Raw genomic sequence first — 25,237 nt, 5'->3', positions numbered from 1 at the left:
ACGTGTTACATTGGATAACTTTCATTGTTACATATCAACGGTATTTTGTTAAAAGAACGTATACCACTAAAAATCGAGTAATACGTTTATGGTATCAACATTTTCAGAAAAATATCGAGAACAATCTGTTAAAAAAGCGTATTTAATTACGGAAAAATAAGATAGGTTTACCAAATAAAACATATCCAAAATATCACCTTTAAAACACCTTTTTAAAAATTAAAATTATCTACACAGAATTGCTGAAAGAGCTTTTACCATATCGTATGCATGCTAATTGCTTACAAATTACACGGCTTATAATAATTATGATTTTTGATATTTGTATACTACCTGCAGATTGAATAAAGTGGTTTTACTAGGCTCCATACTGAACATCACTTATAGTTATAATACTCGATAACAAATTTTCTTCCAATATGATATTATTAATTAATAATAAATCGATAAGTTATAGTTACTATGGTCTATGGCGCAAAGAACATTAATTTTTCATTACGTATTATCGTTATTTATTTTTTACTCTTAAATCTTTAGGTCTATTAGATTGCATAATAATATTGTATAATACATTAAAAAAAATAATAAGTAACTTTAAAAACAAAATGTTATTTTCTTTATTTTTAAAATATTCAAACAATTCTGAAGATACTATTAACTTGGATAGTCAACATCTATATTAAGAACATCATAATAATGTTGTACTTATGTATGGAGAAGTTCTAATTTTCAAATGCAACAAAATATCGAAGAAAAATATGTGTCTGATAGTTAAAGGGATTGTATTGGTTATGAAAACTTTATTTAAGAAGTTAATAATTTAATAACGAAAATAATTAAAATATAAATCAACAAAATTATTTTATAGATAACAATCAAATTCTTACATTTATTCTTATTAATCAAGAATTTAAAACTTTGTATAATTTTAAACCTAAAGAAAACGGTGACGATGATTATAAAACTGTAGATTTACATATTAATGCAATATGGAGATCAAATTGCAATATTTATCTAGATATTAATCATCAATATAAAGAGAACAACTTTTTGATACAGCAGCTAAATACAAAGATCTAAGAAATTTGTGCGTAATAAAAATTATACCTGAAGTTTTTTATTCAGAATATTTTTCTGTTTCTTTAAAGCTATCAGTAGGTATTAGATGTTTTACCTGAGATAGATGACGAAGATGAAATTAACTAAAGTGACCATAAGAAAAAACATTATTTTGTATTATGTTATATAATAATTAAAAATTCAATTTATAAGAAGATGCTCTTTTTTTTATTGTAACTTTTAAATTCATGTTAAATGACAAAAAGTCATTGTTATTATTATTTTATTTTATTAAAGTTATTGTTGGTAGTATTATATCATTATTTTTGAATATTGATTTTTTATATTGTTAAGTGAAATTAGTTAACATTATTATTTTGTTTTATATAATATTATTAAAACGGCAATTTTAAGTGATCTTATTTTTTATTATAAATTTTAAAGCCGTGTTAAATGTCAAGAAGTCGTTTTTTTACTATTTTATTTTATTCAAATTTCAAGTTATTGTAAAATAATATTAAACTATTATTTTCAAATATTAATTTTTGATTTTATCACTAAGTCATTGTATTTATTTCAAATAAAGTAACGATCTCGTTAAAATGTATACATGTTAATATAGATATTTTAATTGTTCTTTATAAACTTTAATAATTATATTTTAAAATAGATGCTAAAAAAAAAAAAAAAAGTTAAAAAGTCTTGTACCACTAATAACAATCTTTAAAATTGGGTTTTTTTATAGTTTTTATTTGTTTTCTGAAAAAATAGGTTTATTATATAGGTTTAAAGTTTGGTATATACTCTTTTAGCAAAATAACATCGATATCTACTGTATTATTTTAATGTTATTTTAGTAACTTTCGTGTCACGAATGAAAATATTGCAACTATATTTTGGATTCTTAGCGAAGCGATGAATCTATTGGTCTTACAATGACGTATATTTTTTATGTTTCATAACCTTGTTTGAACAGTTAAAATACCTTGAGGGGCAAGGGTGTGGTTTTTGCTAGAAAATAGTAATTGTAATTTTTAAATTTTTAGTTTTTTGTAAGAAAAATCACTTAATGGAAACCTTAAATTATATCGTTAAGCCAAGGCCTATACAGATTGATCATTTAATAAATTTTTGTTAACAAAATAATTTAAAAATCAATCTTTATCGGCTTATAAAAAAATAATGTGCTTATGTATTTATGATATTTTTAAATTATAATAACTTAAACTTAGTCTAAATATTTTAAAAATTTCATTGTGTATAGAAAATTATAAATTAAATAATAGTGGATAATAATTTCAAACGTTTAATATTTTTTGAATTACAACAAAATAACAAATATTGTTTATTATATTATGTAGTCAACATTTGATCTTTAATCACTTATACAAAATATAATATGTGGCTTAATGTTAAGCTTTGTTTTGAAATTCTAGTAAAAAAAAAACTTGCGAGGAACCTTGTATTAAGTTTTTAAGTTTTAAGTACTTACATAAAAAGTTTTATAAATGCAAAAAAACTTAAGTATTTCGTCAAATTTTGTAAAATATTCAACATCAAATGCTTATAAAAAAAAATAACAATGTATTTTTAATTGTATTAAGAACAACTAATGAGGAATCATATCATGAATTGTTAAGCATTTCATGTATAAAAAAAATTATTTATTTATTTTAGTGATAATTTGAAATATACGCAGAAACCCAAAATATTTTGAAAATTTTAATAACATTTTTTTTATCGTTATTTATTTTTTTATTGACAACATTAAGATTAAATCTTATATCTAAAAATTTTAATGTAATCTGGTTTTGTGTAAAAGTTTTCGATTTTTCCTTGTTTTTTACCCCTTAAAGTACCAATTAAACAAATATTTAAATTGTTCTAAAATTCAATAATAAACTAAATAATAGTAATGAAAAAAATAAAATAAATAAACATAAAATCTTAATTTTAAAACAAACACAATTATTATATTATTCATACCAATAGACAATATTTATATGAATACATTTTAAACTATCATATGAAATAGAGGCTGTTATTATACTGTCTCCGTACAGAATCGCTTTCGTATGTATTGATTTATCATTGAATATAAATTTGACACGTCCATTACAGCGATCTAATTAATGATAAGATACACTACAACTCTACTATACTGCAGAGCGATTTTCATGTATTTTAAATCACATTGCGATAGTTTCAAACCATCAATGATTATTTTAAAAGTTTAAAGCCAAAACATCCCCTATATTTTTATACATCATGAATTTTAATGTTACCACGAAGGCGTTCAAATTTCCTAAAAAGTACTTAAAATTATCTCTTCCTACAAGTTTGAATAATGTAAAAAAATAGCAAAAGTTTTTTTTAATTTTTTTTTTTTTTAAATTTGGACTTAACTGCAGCTTATGTTTAAAAAAAACTAAGGTCATCATATAATATAGATAGGATATAGTTTTCTTTCTCATTTCATAAATATCAGTACGTGTTGAACGTATAACACAAAATGCTGAATAATGTTAAATAATGATACAATGAAAGACAAAAGTGCTCAATAATATAATGTGGCATAGCGCTATTCTGTAGTAGAGTACATAGATAAGTATAACACACGTACTTTGTGTACATTTCGGAACCGACACTTTTGAATATTATATCAAGACTATATATGTTTATTATTAATACTTAAAAATATGCAATAGCATAGTTTTTTTCACATATAAAATTTTAAAATAATATCTCAAGCGAAAAAAAGGTAAGCCCACGGCGTACGGCGATCATTTGAGAGTGGTCGCATAAATATGTATAGTAGAAGTGCGGGTACCAGCACAAACATCGCTGGAAGTCTGATATAAGCTGATGTGAGCCACAGGCATGAAGATTAGGATTGGGATTGCAAGCTCCAGAAAAATGTCAAAATAAAATGATATTTGTTGATTTTATTTTTATAACTGGTGTTATAATAATGTTTAATTTATGAGTGTAATTCGTCTATATCAATACTTGTTTTTTAAAAATATTGATTTAAAATAGTTTTTATTTCGGTTATTAAATAAAAAAAAAAAATAATAACTTGTACATCTTTGAACACTTGGGTCGATAAAAATACCTAAATATAGATTTAGATAATAACTATAGCTGTTGAATCGTACAATATATTATAAAATATATTTTTATATCTAATTTTACAATGTTATAAACTATAAAGGTTTAACATGAAAGTGCACTAAGATTCAGAGGTGGGCAAGAGGTGACGGTGGTGGTAGTGTCATATTTATAGTTATTTGATAAATTAAAAAACAACGATAAATCATCTCATTTAAAAATAATTATAAGTAGAGCTCAGTTTACTAAAGTGTTTTTGTTGCTTGTAAAATTTTAAGTGCTCAAACACTGTAAACATTGTTAAAATTCTTATATACATAAAATATTTATTAAAATTTGAATAATACTTCAATTATTATTACTTTAGCTATCAAAACTAACAAAAATTATTATTTTTTTTTTATAATTATTATAATATAGGTCATTTTAATTAATTTATATTTATTATTGTTTTTTTAGGTAATTGATTTTTAACATTTATTATTCAATCAAAATTACAGTATTTTTCATTGAATTTGTAAGTACGTTAAAAATTTATCAGATTTTATTTTATATTTGAGATGTGAGCTTATACAACAGCCAGTTATTTTTGTAGTATAATTATTAAATAATTTTAAATATTAAAATTAATTATACATAGTCGTACAGATTTGGAAACGAATACCACAAAAAATAATATTCTAATGTACTAAAAATTGTACTTTGATTTTATAATCACGTATGGTATAATAATTGTATATAAAATATTTATTAATTTTTAATTGTGAATATTAATATATTTTAGATAATGGCTTATAACACTGATTATAGTTATAAGTATACCCAGTTTAAACACAGATGATTTTGTTTTTTAATATTAACAAATTAGTGTTTTATAATATTTAAATTATTATATTTTTGAGGATTAATTTTCAAAGTATTATTTCAATATTTCTCCAAATAAATGATTAATCTAGTCTACAATGTTATATTGTTTTAATGTTTTTAACGGTTACTGGAATTATAGTTAATTAGCTGTTAATTACTGTAACTTTGTTGTTATTAAATATTATTGATATAATTTTACATGATAATTACTCAAACAAATATTGTATAAATTGGATTTTTCTGATGTTGAGATTTACACTATAGTTATTGAACATAATAACTAATAACCTAGTTCATAAAACTCTTGAACTGTGAAAAAACAAAATTGAAGCAATAAAACCTCATTTGTATCGTGGTAACGTCTTCAACTTTTGTTATTCCATGAAATATTTAGGCGTATTTTTATATTTTTTATTGCGCATAAAACGTGTTATATGGTAAAATGCAAAAGTTTATAAAATATGTGTTCTATCAAAACCCTCGGTATGTCGCATTGACTACTTTATTTCATATTTTTAATATAGTGTGTGCCCTTCGGAAAAGGGCAGAAAAAAACAATTTGTCTTTTTTTTTCTAAGTGGTACACGCGTGTGTGTGAAGAAGAACTGCCGGTCAGGTTATTGGCGAATGTCTGCACGGGAAATAGTTTATTTTATATGGCACCTTATTCGGACAGAGGGTAGGGTGGAATTTATGGGCCGGGGACATCTGCAAAGTTCCTTTGAGCCGAATATTTATTATGCTGGCTAGAAACTCCGCGGTTGATTTATCGCATACCGTGGTCCGTTGTAGGCTAGATTCAGCTCCTGTTCTTGTATTACGCATGTCACCGCCATTATTTATTGACATTTTAAATACGAGTGCCACCCTTATTGTAGAATAAGAACTTCCGAGTAAACATTTTTTTGTTTTTGTTTAGAGTTTCGGTTAGTCCAATTGATAAAAAGATCAAAAGTCTTTTTGAATGGAAGTTTATTTCGTAAAAAAACATTTGATGGTTATAACTTATAAAAAAATCATATTATTTAGTATTTAAAAGTCATTAAATCATTTAATATAAACTTAAATTTATTGAACTGTTTAGTTTTGTATAATAGAAAAAAAAGGTATTATTTGTATATATTATACAAATTATTCCTATATATTATGCTGTGCAATATGTAAAGTTTTTTTTTTTGTAAAATAGATTAATGATGTTGATGATGAGTTGAGAAACGTAATTTATGATTCAAATATAGAGATTGTAAAGTTATGGTTACTATTTTAATTTGTTTAATATTCATCTTACATTAAGCTTATTTAGAAGTTAGTTTTTATTTGTCTTATGTTTATATCTTAGATAAATTTTGCTAGTTTATTTACAAATTGTATGGTATAAAAATTGATATACGTAGGTTTTTACATAGTAAAAAATAAAGTTTGAAATAAAAATATGTGACTATGTTTGTTATATATTAAGTTTTTTTTATTTTGTTGGGAGTGTAAAACACTGATTCAACAAGCTAAATGAACGGTTATTGATCACTAGTTTTTATTTTTCATACTTATATAACGATAATATAGCTTTACAATAATTGAGAATTTTAAAGTATATTATACATTTATAAGATATTTTACTCTTCAACTCATGAAACAATATTGTTTCTTAAACATAATGGCGCATGACTTTTTGATCTTCGAAAAATCTTCTAAGCTCATTGGAATTATTACTGACATTTTTATTTATATATAAATATATCATTTTATTATAGTAATATAATAAATCTTCTAATTTGATTTGATTTAATTTAAATATATACCATCATACATGATATGTATGGATCGTTTGTACTGTTAATTAACTTATAATATTTTCTTATATATTTAAATACCTACACGTTAAAAAATTCAGTAGTTAAAAATAATATATAAAATATTCTCTTTATTAATGAATACAATAATTCTTGAATATTATCATGGCTACCGATAAGTTATAATTTGCAGCAGGTCTCGAACTTTTTGATTATCATGATTATCTCATTTCTGTGCAATTAACTACGAAAATCTAGTTTTTAGCAATACAATAATGACTCAAAAGAAAATAATTTCACCTTAATTTATCTTTTTATGCATTGATAACTAATTACTCAAGTGATACTATGGAAATTTACAACATAAATATTATTTTTAAATGATACTTAATAAAAAAACATGGTTTTATAAAAAAGTATTTTTAATAATTTTATTACAATAATTTTGGAATTGAAATTTTTGGCGTTATTGTGTATAATTTTAAATTATAAAACGTTGATTCGTGGTATATTAGGTTTTTTTTTGTAATATATTGTTATATTTTGAATAGACCACAATTTAACTTTCAATTTCAAGTAGAGGAGTATTTGTTATTTATTAGACCACTACTTTTAATGATTAACTACTTGATTGAAATTCTTTACTTTATTTTCGTTATTTCAATCTTTTGTTATTTTATAATAATAAATGAAACATAGTAATTGATTTATTTTTTTTGAACTACCTTTATTTATTGTTTTAAGTTATAATTTTTATATGATTTTATCTAGTTCTTAAATATTATAAATAATTTAATTACTTTTCAAGTTATTTTACTATAAATAAATTATTTTGAATAGCTAATAAAATACTATAATCAAGACTTGGGAATTTTGGTTACTTCAGTACAGTATTTTACTAAATTATTTATTAATTTTAAGTTCATTGGATTTAAAAATAATTTATTAGTTAAACATCTAAAAAAAAATAAGCTTACTTTACTTAAATAATTGTACTATAATAGTACTCAAGAATAATCGACTAAAGTCTTTCAAAATAAAATGAATGGAGGATGAATTATTTTTAAATTTAAAATATAAGTATCTAAAATAATTTATTATCTATTAAATCAAAACGAGTCTTAAAATAAGTATAAAATTAGCAATATCAGTATAATTAATTGCAGAGTTACTGTTGTGGCAAGTATTCTAAATTTATATTGTGCTGTTTAATTTTAAAACAATGATAAATCTAGTATCCATCAAACCATTCTAAAGTTGTTGGGATGAACGGTTGCTTAAATTTCTTCATCGTATCAAAATTTCTTTGTGTTTTTCTTTACTTCTAAGAAGACGCCACACCCGCTCGTCATGCCTCCGTCTTACATGCATATAACATAGTAAATTTGCATTTAACAGAATTCATTTTAGGTTGTAAACTTAAATATTAGAGTAAAATCTAGGCCATCAGGCTTTACACAGGCTTTAAGTAATATTATTTTTAAAGTGCATCATGCGTATTTTAATTTAATATTTTATATAGTTATAATTCACTTTAAAATGATAATATCAATAAAAGCCTTTGAGAATACCTAGATAATATTCTTATTTTTATGTTCGATGACAGGTAAAAGTATCTCAATACTAAAGCTAACAATGTAAAATTAATTTATTTGGACAAAAATTCGATAATATGCTATATGATTTTTCTTAAGTCTTAAAGAAACTATCATACATGTCTGAAAAATATTTTTAACTATAGAATTGTAATTATACAGTTAGTATATACTATATTCACTAGATTATGCAATATGTTAATTATATATAGCTCAAGATAATAGGTACTAAAAAAAATTTAAAATATACTCTTTTGTTAAACAAAAAACAAAAAAAAAAATGTCCTTAAAAAGAAAAAAAAAACACATAAATGTAAAAAATAATTATACTCCTTACTTTGATTGGAATTTAAATAGATGTTTCAAATATTATTAATACGTTAAATAATTAATTTGCTTTTTAAAGAATATCATACATGTGCACAAGTTAAATATATAAGTTATATATATATATATTTTAAGTATTATTTTCAAATATAGGTGTATTAGGAAATATTGATAAATATACCTTAAATATTTATAGTATTAAAACGTATTATTATATGAAAATATATTTTGAATAAAAATTATAGATTATAATTTAAAATGTTTTATTAGTTTAATAAACTTTATAAAAATCATAAAAGTCAGAAAAAAAAAAATATGTAATTATGAAAAACTAGTATTTATGGTATATAAATATTGTATTAATTTCTTCAGAATAATTAATTTCATAGGTACTCTGTATAATTACTTAATTATACATTTCATTTTAATGTATGACATAATGAATTATTTTATTTTACAAAATATTAAAACTAACGCAGGATATTGTTGAAAAGTGTAATGTACCAATTTATCTGGAAAATCGTTGCATTAATTATTAATTGTTGACACTAATTTTATAATGATTAGTTTTATAATATAATTTATAGTGTTTGCTCGAAACAATATAGAGGATCATAGTAGAGTGATTGATGGTACACCTGAAAAGTCGCTTAAATTTTCACTTTTATTTTAGATAGTTTATGTAATCTCCAATTTGCAGCTAACAATTTTTCACATGAGCTTAAATAAATTTGCTTCAAAAATTTTTTATCCGAGTTCTAATCACCTAAACAATTTTTAAATTAAACAAATCAAAAATTAGAATAGCTACTATATCAAGGTACAAATTTAACAACAACATATATTTTTTATTTGATCCTTCTAGGTCATTTATCAATTAACTTATTGATCGTTTTCCTATCGGTAAAATGATAATTATTTTAATTTGTTTGTAATATTATTATAGGCGCTAAAGAATAATTATTTTGAAACAAAAATAATAATGTTTTAAGAAATTGGCTACCATTTTTAATTGATTTTAAATAGTTATTTATTCTTGGATCAATATTAAAGTAAATTCCATTGTAAAAAGGGTAGTAATTACAAAATCATAAAAAAGCTACTTATTATAGATAGTTTTTTTTTGTTTTTATTATTTTATAACAATAATTTAATTTTAATTGTCATCTTTTCTTTTGTATATAAAATTATGAATACTGTTATATATATATATATATAAATTAATATTCATGATTTATGAATAATATAAGCGAATTCCGCATAAATTTCTTGATTGTAATATAATATTCAGAAATTTTGGAGTCTTATATAAAAGTTAACTAGATTATTTATGATACATATGTCACAAACCTTATATTACACGAATTGTAACATGACTTTTTTAAATAATATGAAATGCCTAGTTTGTTTTTAATTTTATAAACAATGTATTCATTTTTATATTTATTTTCTCAGTGAAAAAAATCACAAGCTTTTATAATTTATATATTTTTTTTAAATAGCGGTGTACAATTGTTTACAAATAAAATAACTTAAAAATATTTTATTTAATAAATCTATATTATATTTTCTATAGCTGATTATTATTCCTGTAGACGTGCATTACATATTTATATATCTCTAAAACCAATGCCAAATGTGTATATATTTCAAACCAGTTAAGTGCCTGCCAAACTATGTAATAAATAATATTTATGACTACCGTATTGAATAAGTCTGTAGTTCTTCATTCGTCTAAATGGGATTTTATCGGCTGAACACTAAAATGGGAGGGTATAAACTATTTGAAATTCAGCTAGACCACTGGCTATCTACGTTAGTAATGTAGTATCGATACATTTTTTGAATATTTTATTTTATTATTATTGCTAGTATTATATTATCATAACCGTTATCACTGTTTGTTTTATTAATTATATATATTTTATATTAATAATAATATAATAAAATTTATTTATTCATATAAAATGTGCATTCAGTTATATATACAAAACCATTATGTAGTTGAAATCTCTAAACTTTGTTGATATTCCAGGATTCCAAAAGATTATAAATTATTATAGTTTAATACATTTAGGACACACTTCATTTTAATTTTATCTCATAATCAATAAAAATTTAAAATCTTTTAAATTAATATAAAAGCTTAACGTACGATATATTATGTTATATAACTGCTTAGAACAAAATTGTTTATTTATGTTTTTATTTAGAAAGTACGAAAAATTAGGAGTAGTGAACTGTGGTACATTAAATGAAATGATTTACAATAAATTCGAACTAAAAATAAGGTCATTCAAAAGTTTAATTAAAAAATATACATCGATAAAATAACGTTTAGATCTCAATGAAATTATAATTATCTCCCTACTTTTAAAATAGCTAAGCCGACCAGATTTAATTAATGTTTGATTTAATGGAAAAACAATTGTTTTTAAATATTATTTTTCAAAATTGACCTAAAAGCTGTAAAGTCAACTGAAAAAATTGTATACTATACAAAATAATCATTTTTTTATATTTCATCTTTATAATTAACGACTTAGACTTAATACACGTGTATATATTAGTATTATGATCTATGCGTTACTTTTGCTTTATTCCATTTTTTTTTTAAATTTTTTTTTTTTATTCATTGTATATCATAGAATATGATATGACTATAACTTATGGCGATTTTTAAATCAACGAAGGTTAACTTAACTATAATTATATAGTTCAACATTTAAATTTCTAAATTATGATTCCTACGGGATAATTTTTTGTATCTATTAAAAATCTATGTATTATACTGTTTTAATAAACTTAATTTGTTTAGTTTTGTGTAAAGCTAATGAATATTAGGTTAAGATTAATATAACCAACTAACTTTATATTATTATTTCAACACTAAAATTTTGTATAACTTTGAATTTATATTCCAATTAGGTGCGTTTCTTTTCAGTATAATTGTTTTTGTGCAGCACGCAAAAGTTACTATATTTTACTAACTTTACAGTAGTCTTTTTCATTTTATTTTGTATGGTGTAAATTTTAAAAGTTGTTAATTTAACGAACATTTTAAATAAAAGCATATGACCAGCGGAGGAGAGAAAGTTTGTGAAAAAAAGGTTTACCTTGGGGTACAACGACTATATCTTGATTAATAGCCGAGTTTTCCTTCCCGTTGGTTTCCCAACAGTGATGGCACGCGTGTGAGTATATGAGTAGAGGGTATAGGGAAATGAGAGAAGTACGAAAATCGGAATTTTACACAATAGATATAACATGGTACCTACCTATGGTAATTAAATGTTATACTGTCTCCAATGTTTTGCGGAAACTGCATAATATTCTGGTCTTTTCTTGTATACGGAAAGTGAATACTCTGTAATAATATTATTTCGTTAATTTATTTTATAATGTTTATTTTTTACATTAAAACACAAAGCTCATGAAATATTTACTACAAAATAGCGAAGCAACAAAAAAGTGTTAAATAGAATTTATACCAAATATTTTTGGACATACGAAGAATAAAACCCCTGACTGGAATTGTTATGATTTTTATGATCAATAAAAAAAATACAAACGATTTTGAATCAATTTTAGAGTTCTGTTTAGACCAAATAAGTTGTTTGAAATTGTTGTCATTAGGTCAGGTTGTGTAAAAATAAAAATATAATACGATGAAATTAATATAACATGTTTTAGGAATTTTAAAAATTTTTAATTAAACATTTTAAATTTTGACTCACGGTTATTTTAAATATTTAGTGATTAGTTTATAATAAATACGAGTAATAGGTACTTTATAGTAATAGTAATATTTTCATTTTTATTGCTCATTTAGTACCTATATTATATTGAATTTACGTGTAATGTGTGTATATACTGTAATTTGGTGTATTAAGTATTGTATGTGATTAGAATATCTTTAAAAACTTGATTAAAACGGTCGTGAGAAATATAAGATAAACCTAATATACCTATGAATCTATGAATGCATCGAGTATTATTGTGAATTATTGCCACTTTATAAATTATTTATATTATGTCATATAAATAACATAGTTCTTTTAATATAACTAATAAGTAATAACTATAGAAGTAACTTAAGAAGAGAGATAATTTTACAATTATATCACTACAAAAATGTATAGTAAAAAGTTTTGAAGGCCCATAATTAAATTTTAGTCTTCCACACTTTCAAAAACATAACTAAAATAAAATAAAAATTATCAAAAATTGTTCACCAAGTATAATTATTCTATAAACACGATAAATTTCTCAAGTATATCTAATCTTCTTATAAATATTTGAAATTTGAATTTCTCTTCTTATGTTGAACAATTTATTTTTATAGTTTTTAATTTTTTTGTCAAATAATATTTTCATACTAATGTAAAATATTTTGTTTTACATATTAAAGTAAAATAAATTAATAAAAATATGAAAAAATAAATAAATAATAATAAATATTGAATTCATTAAAAAAGTTTGGATAAATATAGTTAAGTGTAACTCAATTTCATGAGGTTTTATCTGTCATTTATATGTAACTTTACATATTTTATTTTATTTTAAACATTTATAAATTACCAAGATAAATAATAATGATTATTTTATCTTTTGCAAAATATAGTCTATATCTTAAATTTCCTAGTTTAATACAGAGTGTTTGATATTGAAATAAAACCTTTTTTCTGAGTTTTTAAACAAAAAAAAAAAAAAAACAAAAGCGATTATTTTTACTTAACTAAAGTAAAGTCATGATATAAATTTTGATTGTATTATATTAAGTAATTATTTGTACAATATTCTCACTTATGTGATATTACAAATAATAAAGTAAAAATAAAATATTTTTCAAGGGGATCCTGATAAATGTTTTTGTTATATATAATACATATATGTATATAACAATAGGTTGTGTCGAAACGCAAAAGAAAATACTCCATACATTCACCTGGTTATCAAAAATCAATCGGATTATGCTTTGTGCAACCCTCTGAGATTTTCTTTGTAGTTCATCGGCCTATACAATCTTGTTGTTGTCCATTTGTAGCAGCTAGAGAAACCTCTTACATCTATCATTTATTGCTTGCGTTACCTTTTCTACAACCACCGCCACAGCTGTGGTTCGTCTAAATTTCTATTAAAATGTTGATCATAATATTTAATGTTTTATCGAGACTAAATGTTTTTACATAAGTTTGAAAATTGTAAAAGTTTTCTCGTTTAAAATGTACACTATATGCTTTTTATTAGGTATATGTGTACGTATAGTTTAAAATTTGATATTAACAATATTAAATTAAAAGTTTGGGTTGTAGAGTAGTTACCAAAAGAATACTATTTTCTATTATTAACAATGTTACTAATTTATTAAATTTTCGCTCAGTTGTATTGAATAAATAAATAATTCAGTTACTCAACTTTTGTATAATTATAATATTCTATATAAGTAATAAAGTATAAGAACATTATTTATGGACATTAATATTTTATTTTTTATCGTAAATTTTACATCGACAATTCTTACTTGACTTAAAATTCAACACCAAATAAACACAAAATGTCGTGGTAGAAAATATGGCTATGGAAATGAGGGCCATCCTTCCTATTTTGTAAGTCATTCTATGGGTGACAGCAAAATGGACGACTAAACTTGATGACTTTAGACTTCTTCGATGTTTGTCTCTCCTACAAACTTGTTATTTGTTAGTTTTATAGACGGACATTTTGTTAGGCTTATTGGGTTATATTTTTTATACCTTAAAACTTATACTATCATCGATTGCAATTGTATTTGATTGTATTGTTGTGTTGAATTTGATCTCACAAAATAACTACTAAACTTAAATTTTTTACTCTATTTTATTTATTTGTTGAAGGAATAATGTTTTATACACGGCTTATATATATATATATATATAAATAAATTAAATTATAAAATATATATGACAAATACATTAAATATATATTTATGAAGGTAAAAAAAGAAAATACACAATGGTAATATTTTAAATGTTAATTATATATACATATATATATATATATTTAGAATAAATGCAATGTATAATTTCATGTTTATTTTAAATTGGCTTCATTTTTCAATATTTATATAAAAAATAAATAAACAATTCAAAATATAGAAAAGTTAAATAAATACTCATAGATACTGTCAGTTAGTTTCGAAAAATATTTTGTCTAAAAATATGTCACCATTTATTATTTGTAAGCTCTGACAAATTAAGTTTGCAGTTTCATTAGATACATACACAAAATTAAATTGTTATTATTATGTGCACTATTTTTGTTTATACTTGTTATTTTATGATAATGTTAGTGCTTCATAATCCGTTGTAAGCAATAAGTTTAAACAGATTGCATTAATAATTTTTGTATAAATTTAATTTGTTGTTAGTACTAAGTTAAGAATGTTTGAAAAGGTAATTAAGAAAGTTTAGTTATTATTTTATGGTTTTAGATTTATTTAAAATAGAGCAAGATTGCAAGAAACAAGTTGCTTCTTTGTTTAGATACTATAAACTCATATAGATATCAACAGTTATTTGTGTAAAAATATTTATGTGTCAGTAATTGAATTATTTAAACAATATACATTGTTATTGAAATTATGCTTAATTTTTTTTAAATTTTTTAGTAAAAGTAATACTAAGTGATTTTATAAATGGCTACTAAAATTGTATATGTGAATAAATTTTATTATAAACGCAAAAAAAAATATGAAAAACTATAAAATATATCAACAAACATTGATAGAATTTAAATTAGTTTGAATAATCATAATATTATATATAAAATGCAACTATCGTTTAAAATACACAAATCCCTTGAAAACAAACACATGCCACCTGTGTTTACTTTCTAATTTATAGAAGGAGTATAATATGATAGTTTTGATATTTTATTTTATATTTTATATTTTATATTTTATATTTTTATTTTTATGTTATTGTAAAGTACAATTTTTGGAGAGTTTAAAATGCTCTGTAAAGTATTTTCATTTAAAGTAACTCACAAATTGATAAAAATATTATTTAACTCTAAATTATTATTTTTAATACTAATCTATGTTACCTTGATTTGGTTTTATAAATTAAATAAGATATTTTTGTTTGATTGTTACTTTAGTCTCTAACATGTATAAGTTATTAAAATGTGATTGTTTTAGTGACTTCAATGTTTTTAGACTAATTTAAACTTCACAATTAATTAAACTTTTAATTAATTAGAAGCAAACTGTGTTTTGAATATTGAACACTTTTGCTTTTGTTTATCATAGGTTGTAGGTATAACATATTAGGTTAACTTTGCCATTAGTGAGTTTTCAGTGTGTAAATTTTCTATTATGTAAGGTAATTTATAAAGATGTTTTTAGTTAAAAGTCTTAATGTGAGTTAAGTTTTAATACAATCCCCATTATTTATAATAAATATGGTATCAGAAACACCTTTTTTTTCTATTATTGATTAATTTATTAAATTTTTTTCGTCAACTCGTTTTAATCTCTACCAAATAATCATTTTTCTTCGTAAAGTCTCCACAGTGGAAATCTTTAATCGAATTTTTCCCAAAGGGTAGTGACGGAGGAGAATTAGATACACATTAATTAGCATGCTGTCATTGACAACGGGGTGTCTTTACTTCAAGGATTTTTGGTAAGCAAAAAAAAAAAAGGCTATTCATTAAGAGTGGAATTATAACGGTTTAATATTAATCATCGACACGTCCTGGTTTTTATCGCTTTTTAAATCAGTCATCAATCAAACAGAGCTTTTGGTTCTTTTTTGAACAAGTTCATCTCGTTAGAAATAATCCAAATATAATAGATTTAATGTTCTACAGGTATTAAAAAAATATAATTATAAAATACTTAATATAATTTCATTTACTTTAAATAAAGTATAATTTAATGAAAATCTTCATTACAATTATATGTGTTTTGTTTTGAGTTCGTCATTAGTCATTATGTTTTTTTTTTAGTTTGCATTGATTCAAAAGTTTTTTTATGTAATGTAATTTTAATAATAAAAAATGGTCCACAAATAGGCCATCACACTAAATAGTCATAATTTCTTATTTATTGATATTTAATAACTAATATAGCCGTTTCTGTATCTTCATTAAAAAAAAAAAAAATATAATTTTTAATTATTTGTTATGTTTAAATTTCCAAACTTTAATTTTTATTTTAATATACAATTTATTCTCTCGCAAAAATATTTAAATACTGACATAAATTTAACATTGATGTTATTTTCATAATTTAAATTTTAGTTTACCTAAAGAAAAAAGAGGTAAGATGACAGGTTTTAATCAATGTAAATAACGTAGGTCATTATTTTATATTTTTATAATTGTTTCGTTATTTATTTTAAGTGTAAAATTTAATTGAACTATTTTTGTAAGTCAATTTGCTGAGTTTTCAGTGCTCATATTTTGGTTTAAATGAATCAAATTGATAAAAATCCTTGAAATAATTATGGTATTAGAAATAACACAATATTCAAATTATAAAGTCTAAATGCTTAATAACTAGTCAAAATATTCTTGAAAATAATATTTTATACAACATAATGAATTATATTTAAGTTTTTTTTTTTAATTTTACATAATATTCAACTAGACATCTTGTAGATATACCTTGTTTATTAACTTTAATTATTATATAATATTAATTACTAGTTATCAATAATTCAGTTTATTAAAAAAAAAAAATATATTATATATATAATTTTTATAAAATTCGCTTAATGTACTTGTTCATAGTATTATTTTTTGCTAATTTTTTCATATATATATATATATACAATAGCTGTTATTACAATAAAATTTTATTAATTGTATAGTTATGTTAAATTATGGTAAATTGAAGTGATTGAAATTATTTTAACTGCGCAATCGTCAACATCTTTGAAGTTTTGACGACAGTTTTTTACCACAGATTACAAAATGTGTAAAGGGTATGAAAGTTTAATAATAGTTTTGGGTAAACTTTATTTTGAATATTAATATGCGCATATATACTAGTTAAAAATAAATAATATTTGGATTATTAGCTAATAATATTGCATTGTTATGAAATGGTTTTTAAAAAATAAAATCACATGAATAGTATTTAATAAATTTAAAATTTATTCATAGTTTTTTTCGATAATAATAACAAAACCATGATAAAACTTCTGTGAATTCATCACAAGGTCTTAAATTTCTGGTTTATAAAAAAATATTTGAGGCATAAGAACTTTTCATTATGAATTTCTATTGTTGTTATTAAGGAATATTTATCTACATTATTTATATAATTTTTTGTTTAAGTATTCTTATAAATGTATTACAAATAAAACTAAATTGGAAAAAAAATTTTTCATTTGTTTAAAATTAGAAAAATCCATAACACTTCAGTATGCGGTAGTAATTTCTTTCAAATTTAATATGACAGCGCACCTGTTTGTGATGTAGTCACAAAACTGTGGCCTACTTTATGTGCAGAGAATGTTTGCTTTTTGGTGTTAATTAAGTTGAATACGTTTCATATTATATCCCCTTACCCAAGTACTTATGGTTTTTTTTCTTTACCGTTTAGAAATCATTTATCATGTAAATTTTTAACTTCTTAAATTATCCTCTTTAATTTTCCCTTGTCTGTTACTCTATCCATTTTTAATTAAGTCCGTCAATTTTTTAAGAAATCTTTTTCGCGTATCTTTCATTAACTTTTTAGAACTTGTTCAAGCTATGTGTAATTAATTTGAAGCTGCATTACTGTACCACTTCTTTTGGATTTTTACCTAACCTATCCATAAAATGGATAATTTTTTCTTCATATTTATTCGATACAACATAATATAACCTTGATGTTTTATATATTTTAGTAATTAATTGATAATTGGTTTAGTAAATTTAGTTTCTATCGGTATTAATTGAAATGTCACGTTTTATATTGATTGCATTTTTCAAATATAATTTAAAATAATTCCGTATTTTACGTACGTATCATTTAAATTATTTAACTTGATGGATTCGTAAAAACTATACCAATTTTTTTACCCTGATTAAATAGTGTTCCTTCTTGATGAGTCTTAACTATAGCTTATAATAGTTACCTGTAAATTTACGACGGTTTATCTGATATTCGTGGTAGATTACCGTGCAATATTGAGGTTTTTTCTTGTTCTTTTTCTATTAAATAAAATATAGGTATTAATTTAGTAAGACGGTATTTAATTTTTATGTAACAATATCTGTCAAGTATTTAATTTTTCTTATCATATTTTATTTATACCTATATTAGTTTTTATAAATTAAAACACGTGAAAACAACATTTTCATAAATTGTGATTTTTTTTTTTTTAATTTCTATATAGAATGTTATCATGCATAAATATCTACTTAATTATTTATGTTAAATATTTAATTGCAAACTTTTATTATGGTAGAATAGTACATTATTATTTATAATTATTAAAAAAAAATTGAAAAATGGTCTGGGGTCTGGAATGGAAACCGTAATCTACCAACATTTTTCATCAAATATATTAACATAAGAAAGTTAGAAATATATTTTTTTAAATGAGTTATACAAATACTATACCACTCATTCACCATTCTAATGTTGTATATGTATAATTAAAATTAAATAATAAATGATAGCTTATGAAAAAGAATTCCGATATATTTATATTAGTAAGTATATTACTAATATATATGTTACGGTAAATGATGTTATATCAGAAATTAACGTTATTCGCCGGTTATTAACGTTATTTACCAACGAATGTGGGAATTATCGTTATTTTCTAGTGAATAACGTTAATAACCGTATGATTTGGGAAATTTTGATCTGATTATAAAATAAAAGAGGTTATTGCGGAAGATTTAAAAAAATAACCAAAGAACCAATCATCAAAAAAGACAAAATCGGAAATTAAATCATAGAAATCGCAGAAAAAAATTCGGAACTTGGTACTTAAATATTTTTTAATTATTTAACGATAAATTTCCGAATTTTAAATATAACAAAAATAAAACTAAAATATAAATATTTGAAAATTATTTTAAATATTTTTTTGATGATTGTCAAGAAAATATTTGTATTGCATGTAAAAATTCAAAAAAAAATTTAGAAAAACAAGGAGAGGAAATGATGAAATTTTCTAAAGAAAAGTTTCCTCAGCTTGAAATAGGCTTAACTGTATGTGTATTTATACCAAACGTTGATAGAGCTCGTGGTTCTATGCAAAATATACTATCAGTTGTCACTCAAGTTGAACATGATTTATACAAACTCTGTAAGTTAATTCTTAATGAAAAAATATACTATTAAAATTAAAATTTGTTTTATTATTTTATAAGTACGGAATATAGTTTTCTTAAATATTATTTCACATGTCAAAAATAGCTGTTTGCAAATAAAATCTATTAGACAAGGACAATGTGATAAAATTAGCAGATGGTAGACAGTTGACACTGAGGGAAGTAGCTAGTAATAATTCGGTTGCGAGCCCTCGAAGGTACCAGCGTTGTCATTGCCAGACTAGTTGTAATAATAATAAGCATTGTGCCTACCTTGGGGCTGAAAAATTATGTTATATTAAATGTCATGGGAGTAAAACTTGTAAAAATAAATAAAAAATAATAATGCATTTATTCTATTTTTAAAAATATCTGGGTACTTACATAATTTTTCAAATTTTAGTATTTGAGATTCATGCGCTTATCTGGTTTATAACATCAATTACCTGTGTATTTAGTCATTAACGTGATTATCCAGTTTATAACGATAATTACCTGTATATTTGGTAAATAACGTTAATAACCGGTGAATAACGTTAATTTCCATTTAACATCATTTACCGTAACATATATATTATTATTTTTTTTTTAGTATTTATATTTATTTAGTAAGTTGAATTATTATTGATGAAAACAATTTATTTTGAAATATTATTGTATGCATAAAATATAACAATATACGTTAAAAGTTTTTAGTACAAATTAATAGTATTTTTAGTACAACAAAATAATTAAAACCGTTATTTAAATTAAATAAATAATTTTGTTTGACTTTGAAGTTTGAACTTAAAATGTAAATTAAAATAACTATGTTTTTACATTTGTAATATTTTTTGAAAAATTTATGAATCTCATATGAAATTCTTAAGAAAAATGACGTATTGCATTTTCAATCCTTAGTTATAAACATGGAACATTTTATAGATTTGTATCAACAAAAAATTTGCAAATTTTCGTGACTTTTAAGAATTTTTTGAAAATTTGAACAATAAATGATTATAAAAAAAAAATATATCATGCCTATGTATTTTAGTATATTTCAATAGCCATAGTAAAAATGTATGAAGGGCCTTGAATTAATTTTTAAAATTTTTGACTCTTAACATTTTTTATCGACATTTACATGAGTCAAAAAAATCTAAATTTAAATATTAAAAATTTAAAATGTTTATTTATAATAAATACTTAAAGCTCAAAAAGATATTTAGAGTATTTTATTATATCATAAAATATTGAAATAATATAAAAAAAATTAATATAAATTTAAAGTATTTGTAGTTATTTGTTTTTAAGTAATACTCACAAGAAAAAAAAATCTGTTTCGTTGAATACTAGTTTTACATTTAAATTCCTGTTTATATCCTTAATTTTTTTTTAATTTTTCCTGTTAAATTTAGTTGAGTATTTTAAGAATTTTCACTTTTTGCACCCTAAAGTACTAACTAGATGCAATTTGCTATTTGAAACATCCTCCAAAGTGGAAAATTGATGAATTATTACTGCCTAAATAAATGTCTCCAAACACACACACACATACAAAGCACATCATTATAAAATCAATACATTCATCGCTACACTTAATATAAAATCAAAAGAAAAATAAACCAATTTTAAAGTTAAAATTTAGTTTGATACTTTCAAAATACCATGATGGATTTTAAAATTACGACTTTGAAACATTAAGTTCAAGGTAGAAGAGCTATCAATTGTAATATAATTTCTGTAAATCTATTATTCTTTTATGTTGGTCACTAAATTTCCATTAAAAATTTTTACAGAATTTCTAGAAAATTTAAATACAATTAAATTTAAAAAAAAATTAGCATATTATTAACTGTTAGTATCAATATACAATAAAGTATTTTTTTGATTCATTTTTAATTTTTAAATCTAATTATAGCCATATAATTTTATTGAATAACCACAGTAAGCTTCTAAATTTAAACTACAAGCTTATAGTAAATGTGATTATAGAGCATAGTTAGGGCTCAATTAAATTTTAGATTTCAGTATATCTTGTGTTAATGAAATTCAATAAGGTTTTGACACTATCATTTATTCACACGTTTCAATCTTTGAAAATGTATACGACTGGACCATAAACAAATTTTATTAATCAGTTACGTGATATAGTTTGAATGCAAACATTTTGCTCAATAAATTGAACAATAAAAATATATTATATTCTTGATTTATAGTATAAATATACACTTTTAGATTAATGTGTTAAAATTATTTAAAATTTGATTTCAATGCTTAAACAATAATAATTATAACATGTTTTAGAATGATTTATATAGGAAATACTCCTAAGTGATAATAAATAATACTATTGATTGTAATTATTTATTTAAATGTGAACAGATTGAAAAGGTATTAAGATTGTATGAAATGTTATGTTTATTTTTATTCTGTTTAACGATTTCCATTGCATATTCGCGTACGACAACTCTAAACAAACCTTATTACATAATTATAATAATGGCAATTTTCAATAACATATTTTTGTTTGGTAGGTTGTTGAGAATGTGAAGATTAATTTTAGATCATATTATTTTCATATATTAAGCAAAACTGATTTTATGTAAAAATGAAGAACACATTTAATTTTCCTCATTTTTAACTATATTAATCATATAGGTAAGTACAGGGATTGCTATGTAGTGTTAAATAATTATAAATAATATATCTCATTGAATACATGATATGAGAATTATGATATTATCATATAATTTATTATTCTTTGTTATAAACAACAGTTATCAAGATTTTTATCTATTTTAAAAATTGATTTTTTTTAGATAACACTTAATTAAATTTATTAAATAAAACTGCCAAACCACAAATATGAAATGTCGTATTTTTCAACTAATTTTTAATTCAAAATAATATAAATAACAGCTTTTTTATGGTGTGCTCACTTGTACTATCTATAAAAATCTTCAATAATTCATTATTATTTTATTATTTATACTTTTTTTATTAAAAAATTCCGATCAATAGTTACCTATATAAAATTTTATAAAAATAATATAGATAATAATTGTAGTATTAGAGATTTAAGAGTATTTGTAACTATATTTTTGTTTATTTACAACGTTTAAATATTACGTACCTTTTTTTTTTAAGTTTAAAAATCTGTTTCAAAAATAAAAATATTATAAGCACAACACAATGACAATTAATTGGATACAGATGGCATTATTTAGACAGGTTAATTTTGGAATTTCCCAGTGGATTTCGAGAAAATGGTGAAAAAACTAGGTACCGTGAAACGGGGAAATGAATGACAAACCCATTTTAAACCAAATGTATTTTGGTAATTTAGTAATTTTATTTTCAAAGACATCAAATTTGAATACAAGTTTAATTATTCATCATGCTGAATATACTTTAATAATTTCAAAAATAAAATAATATAGGTATATCATTTTAATTAAAATAACTGTGAAAATAAATTGAATTAATTTTAAGAATCATAGCGAAATTATAATTTATTTTAATATATTTAAATATCATATTTATTTTTATTTTTATATAAAACAAAAACATGTTTTAGAAATATTTATTAAAATATAAAGATAATGCTTCTCCAATATTACAAAATTATTGCACAAGATATATAAACATCGTTGGTAAATTTTAAACATCTATAACTTATAAGACTTGTTACTAAAAGTTATGAAATCTCCAAAAAAAAAAAATTTTCATTTGGAAAACAATATTTTAATGTCATAAATCTGTTCAATTAGATAATCTGTTATTTGTTTGATAAAAATATAATTTCCATATGAATGATTGACAATAGTAAACCGTAATTTAAAAATTGATTATAAAAAAATTTCTTGTTTTACATAAAATAAAAATGGTTTTTTTTTTAAAAATTTTTCCACAGATATAATATTGAGTATATTTAAGATGTCTATAAATAGCGATGTACCTACACACATGTTATAAACCTAAAATAATTATAACTACGAATTCCATTTTAAATAATGGAATAATAACAATGCTATATTTAGCTTAGTATATTATACTTTATTGATTAGATTTTGGTAAATTATTAACAGACAAAGAAATATATTAAATAAACGAGAAAAAATGAAATTCGTAATTTACAATGTTGCTCAAAACCGTTGGCAGGCATCACAATTTATATCACGTATCGTACTTGGGTAAAATCAAACGTGATTATGGTGATCTGAAATGGAATCGATCAACTACGTCTGTTCCTCCGGTTCGAATGATTAAAAAGTCAAAAATGTTTAGTTCTACAAACCGTTACGCTGCTCTATCAGTTGATGAAGACTTAGGGAGAACATATTTTTCCCATTTACACATATTTACAATAATAAAATCGATGAGAATCAGTCTCAAATTGAAAACATAAATTACTCATCTCGTTCATATTTTATTCATATCAAAAACATAATTCACTCTTTATACTTAAAAATAAGTAATAGAACAATTGACGGTTAATAATGGTTTCACCTGAAAGTCAGTGTTATATTTTCTAACCGTTTGGTTAAACATGCTTCAGAATTCAAAAAAATCTTTATCGTCTAAAAAGAACAGATTAAAGTTTTTATATATTTTTTTCACGCAGCTTATGATCTATAAGGGCTGTTACTTGTAATTGGAAATTATTCAAATTAATTAGTTTTTCTTTTTCGAATACTCTAGCTGAATTTTATTAAGCTATTTAATTAGATAATATGTTGAAAATATGAAAAAAAAAAAACACAGTTAGCTATTCCGATTATTTTGTGCGGATCTCTAAAAATAAATAAATAAATAATTCCAAGATATGTGATATTTTTAAGCTACTGCATTATTTAATTTCGATAGAAACAATATATTATATAACAAATCGTGATTCACCTCAATGTCACAATTTTCAGAATAATAATCACATGATGAATTTATACTGTTCTCACAAATTTTTTTTTTATAAAATGCCTTGAAGACAACTTTTTGGACAAGTACCCAAAATATTACTTCAGCAAAATGCACACTTTGTGCAGGGATTGCACAGCGTTTTAAAAAATATGTCTAGCATAAAAAAGCTGGATATTCAAAAAACAAAGAAAAGGGAAAACGACTTCTTCCCATTCCTAGACCAGTTAGCTTCGCGCAGTCTGAGAACCTCTGCAGTCAGCAGTTTCATTCATAAGCGAACATATA

At 22.3% G+C, this 25,237-nt stretch overlaps 1 protein-coding gene across 2 annotated transcripts in view; it reads left to right on the top strand.

Annotated features, from left to right (window-relative positions):
* LOC112591463 (protein eva-1 homolog C) overlaps window positions 1-25,237 on the top strand; it is a 226,458-nt gene that overhangs the window by 32,129 nt on the left and 169,092 nt on the right. The gene's annotated exons all lie outside the window — the stretch shown is intronic.

This window comes from Melanaphis sacchari, unplaced genomic scaffold (genome assembly GCF_002803265.2).
Source record: "Melanaphis sacchari strain LSU unplaced genomic scaffold, SCAv2.0 Contig0_pilon_pilon, whole genome shotgun sequence".
Taxonomy (NCBI): Eukaryota; Metazoa; Arthropoda; class Insecta; order Hemiptera; family Aphididae; genus Melanaphis; species Melanaphis sacchari.
This window is presented reverse-complemented; position numbering and strand designations above follow the sequence as displayed.